This window comes from Aegilops tauschii, chromosome 3, assembly GCF_002575655.3.
Source record: "Aegilops tauschii subsp. strangulata cultivar AL8/78 chromosome 3, Aet v6.0, whole genome shotgun sequence".
In the NCBI taxonomy this organism is placed as follows: Eukaryota; Viridiplantae; Streptophyta; class Magnoliopsida; order Poales; family Poaceae; genus Aegilops; species Aegilops tauschii.
Genome location: NC_053037.3, coordinates 273980008 through 273984907, shown reverse-complemented (window position 1 = coordinate 273984907; position 4900 = coordinate 273980008). Strand labels below are relative to the sequence as shown.

The 4900-nt window shown below is 39.8% G+C and overlaps 1 long non-coding RNA gene across 2 annotated transcripts; it reads right to left on the bottom strand.

Annotated features, from left to right (window-relative positions):
- Nucleotides 1-1039: 1039 nt before the first annotated feature.
- LOC120976674 (uncharacterized) lies at nt 1040-4074 on the bottom strand. Of its 2 annotated transcripts, XR_005772802.3 has the most exons (3): nt 3539-4056; nt 2657-2723; nt 1040-1353 (listed from the first exon to the last, which is right to left on the bottom strand). It is a non-coding gene; the product is annotated as an uncharacterized lncRNA (long non-coding RNA). The 2 variants fall into 2 exon arrangements; XR_005772801.3 differs by having other exon boundaries at nt 2657-4074.
- Nucleotides 4075-4900: the final 826 nt, after the last annotated feature.

The following is a 4900-nucleotide window of genomic DNA, read 5'->3' as shown; positions in this document are numbered from 1 at the left end:
CGCTATGGCTGCCATGCGTGTCGACCGCCAGATCTTGGAGGAGCACCTCGTCTTCGAGGCCACCGTCGACACCACCGCGCGACTGTCTACTTTAAAATACAGTTCATGATGTTTTCTCGAGGCCACCGCCAGTGCTTCTAGTGATTTGTCCTCTGTAATGTTAATATGCAATCTGATGTTCAGTTAACAGTTTGGTCCTTTGAAATGTAATGTTCAGTTAATAGTTTGGTCCGACAATTGCTACATTTTATAGTACTCTTCTGAAGCATTCTTCGTTTTGTTAACTGCCTTATCTTCTAGTACATGTTTCTATTCTGCAATATCATGCTCAGTTAACTATTTTGGTTCATTCGGTCTGTTGTCCATTTAACTGTTTGGTTCAATTCTGTAATTTGATTTTCATTTGTTCTGGGTACAATTTTGTATTGTTATGCATGTGAGAAATAAATCGAATTTGGCTGTACTCAATACATATTCTACTGATAGTATGGCAACTCTCAGTAAACCTGATCAAGATCTTCCTTATGTGTGTTGCAGGGAAACAATGGGAGAAATTGCGGTTTACCATCGAGGTTTGCTCATGCATGGTCCTTTTGCTAATAGCACATTATTGTGTAGTCGCAGGAATCATTCACTACAAGAATCCTGTTAATACGTGACAGACTCAATCCGTCACAGACCTTCACAAAACTGTCGTGGTAGGGCATGCATGACGGACTTAAAATCTGTCATGTATATCGCGTCATAATCTGATCATTGTACACTCCATGACGGATCTTGTCTGTCATGGATGGAACTTAACGGACATGCTCATAACATTGTTAACTTGACTGCCACGTCAACATGTGACATGGATCTGACATGGCGGCTCATGTAATGCTCAGCCCATTTAAATTTTGGCCCACTAAATTTCAGCTAGATGTAAGAGTAGTGGCCCATATAGTAATCAACCCAATTAGAATATAAGTGCATTAATTTCATCTACGGCCCATTAATTTCAGTCAAGAAAATTAGCTCATCTCTCATTTCTCTCCCTCCATTGAAACTTTAAGCTAATAAGAATTTCTGCCTCCATTGAAACTTTAAGCCAATAAGAATTTTACAAAAAATATATGCTCATGTCACTAAAAAAAGAAAATTACACAAACACAACCAAAAATACACCACTACAGGACCAAAAAGAAAATACCCAAATAACATTAAGTTTACAAGCATGTTTTGGAGAACACTATGCTACTCTATAGCCAACACCGCCCCCATCAATCCGCTTTTCTAGCCACAGATCCGCCCGTCCATACCGAAGTCGTCAAAACACACGTCTTTGTTGCTGAAAATGCTCCCATAAATCAATAGCTGCCAGATGATGAAAATTTTGTCACTTCATAAAATATTAGAGCAAGTAGGTAAACTAGAAGTAGCTTAGTACTCCCTCTGTAAAGAAATATAAGAGTGTTTAGATCACTACTACTTTAGTTATCTAAACGCTCTTATATTTATTTATGGAGGGAGTACATGTTACTACATTCTATATTTTTTCACTCCCAGGGTGCATAGTGCAACAAATTTAATTAAACATGTGAAAAGAAACAACAAGTGGCAACAAGTAGCATGGGACCTAATCATACACATAGTTACAACAGTACATATTTGTATATATGAATAGATTGTAGAAATAAGAGACTTAGAATAAACATAAAAAATGAATTACATGTCAAAAATTCTTAAATCTTGCAATGCCTATAAAAGAGAATAACAAAGTATGTACTATAAAACAAGAATAAACATTGGGTTGCTTAAAATTAATCAAAAGAAATCTGTGTGAACTAAAAATGTAATCAAGTTGACCTATAAGTGACAAAGCAACAAAATACACATCACGGAACTCCCAAGTACTGCAGCAGTAGAGGACATAAATCAGCCAAAAAAATGGCATGACTATGAAACAATATCCACCACACAGACACATGAAACTGAGTGTTTATAGTTCATCTCAAAGCACTGACAATAGTACACAACACTTGCTTGCCGATGATACACTTATTTTATATTTTAGTGTTTGATACACTTATTTTATATTTTAGTGTTTGATACACTTATTTTATATTTTTCTAGTCGATCATACGCAAAAAAGAAATCAATGAAAGAAAAGTCCTATGCCTTTTGTTCCATAAAAAAAGCTTAAAACCACCCTGATTTGCTATTGGGACAGTGGGAGACAGTCATGTGGCCTTCGTAACTCCTCTTTGGCGAATTTTAAGGTACAGATTGTACTATCATGTGTATTTTAGTTTATTTTGTTCTCCAGTTCTGACTTCTATTTTTGACATAAATATTGTTGTGTAGACTGTCAAGTACCATATCAAGTTACCCATATCTTTCCTGGTTCTCTTAGCAGACAATAACTACATTAATTACAGTAAAACCTTATCAGTTAATGTTCTTGACAGAATTTCTGTAGTCCTGAAAACAGTATAATATAATATTTGTAGAGTAAAAAGTGTTACTCCCACCGATCTAAATTAATTCTTGCACTGGAACTATAGAACAGTCCACATTGAAACTAATCCTTAAAGAACTATTTCACCCCAAGCATCTTAATTTACTAACTGAAACAGAACTAAGAAGGAACAAGGTACAGCGGGTGGTGGCGCATTACCTTCCCTTTCTTAATGATGGACTTGACAGGATGGCCCTGAAGCAAATTTCACAAACTTCACGCTCAGCTGAAATGAAAAAAAATCACATATGCACAACACTCACATTCACTTTAAATTCATGACCCATTGAAATATGCATAGCACAAGTACTGTTCAACATATAAATTATAAACACAATGATTTTCTTAGTAAGAGAAAGATAAAATATGCTCTAAGCTCATCATTTTGAGTATGAATTGAATTATAGCCAAAGACAGCGCAACAACAAAAAACAATCATACACAACTGAACATAGAACTCTCAAATGTGTTCCTTGTTTCTAGAGCAAAATGATTTGTTCACTAATGATGTTGATCAACATGTATGGCATATATAATTAATGAAGCCCATGTATGATAGATTGCAAGAACAAAAGTCTGTATGAAAAATCACATATTTGTACAAAATAACAGAGAAGGGGTGGCTTGCATGATGACCAACCACCATCAATTGACAATAAATCAAATACACCTCTATGATGTAAATTTTAGCACAATCAGGTAAAATCACCAGTATATACCACAGCTAGTTGACATTAACATGCATACATGAGAAGCTTCTGTATATGCAGATATATCCGGCAACTTAAGTTTGTGGTCTAGATCATTACTCAAACACAGGTCTATCACGTACGGACACTCAACCAACCACCAGTACATCAATTCAATGCATGTTACCAGAGAAACATCAGAACGTTTTGTGTTAAGCTAGCGGTAACCATCCGTGCAAAAAATCAAGGAATATAAAAGTGGCAGGTTCTAAATTTAGATCCAGTGTCTGCATAGACACATCGGCCATGGAAGAACAAAATCACAAGTTGGTGTGGAAGGGGATAAGCTCACCATGCATATCTGCCGCTGTGCACACTCACCGCAGCTGCCTTGGTACTTACCTTGTTGACAGTATTGCTCTGCCTCCAGTCGAAGGCGTTAGCCGGTAACAAGTGGTGAGTGGCGACTAGAGTTCGCTGCCGCCTCCAGCGAGTCGTCGCGGTAGACCGGCCATCGCACAGCTGCTCTGCTCCAACAAGGCTACTGTCGGTATTGAGATCCATGCCGGATCCAGCGCACCCAAGACGCCATTATCATCGCTGGTCAGCAGGAAAGGTAGAGCATAGGGTAGAGGACGCAGAGGTGCCACTAGGAATGTGAGCGGAGGAGGTACGGGAGAGGCCGGGGAAGAGAAAGGGCTCAGCCGGGAGGTGGGGCAAGGGGTGGTGAAAGGAGCGACCACCAGATGGAGAGGGTGCGGAGGAGCGAGAGGAGGGGATTCGGGATGGGGCGACGGGGCAGGGAGAGGAGATTGGGGATGGGGCGGCGGAGGAGGGAGGAGATTGGGGATGGGGGCGGCGGCGGAGGGAGAAAGAGATGAGGGAGAAAGACAGAGCTTAGGGTTAGGTCTTTATACTGTGAATGGTTCAGATGGGCTTTAGTGGGCTTGAAATTTTTACCACCGCGCGCGCTAATGGAGTTCTACGCGCGCCCTCCCTCCTTTCTTCGCGCGCGCCTTCCTCGCGCAACCCAAATTCAAGCGCGCCCTTCCTTTCCTGCTTTCGTTTTATTTTTCATATATAAATCATCCTACTAACATGTGAGCCAAATAAAGAACATGTACGACACATCAACAAGAGCCACCCGTGACCGTGTGGATTGTGTATAAACAAAGAACAAAGAAAAAAGTGAGGCCAAGCTAGTCGATCGATGACAGTTTTCGTGACGGCTCCTTGATGTCCGTCATGAAGGGGCTACCGCTTTGGCGGCCGTCCGCCTCTTGCTAATCCATGACAGTTTTCATGACGGTTTTCAGGAATGTCATCAGAAATCTATCATGGATTAATAGATTTCTTGTAGTGATTCTAATATTTAGGTTTCTTAGAATTTGGTCTTGCACATGTAGGTCCTGCTGTCAGAGGCTTAGACCCACTGTTCGACCCATTTTGCATATGGGGAAATAAGATGTCCATGAATATCAGTCAAGTCAAGAAACTCAGAAAGATTGTTAGGATGAAGAAACTTGTGATGAATAACAGCAAGATCTTTGTTTGCACAATGAAGAAGACATCAGTCAACTATAGAACGGTACTAACTCTTTTGCCTTGTTTTTACCCCTTGCGCCATTTCAAAATTTATAACCGCGATTTATGCATATCTTTGTTTTCAGTACTTTTCAAAGTAGTTCACCGATGATTACCTCTCAAACCACCT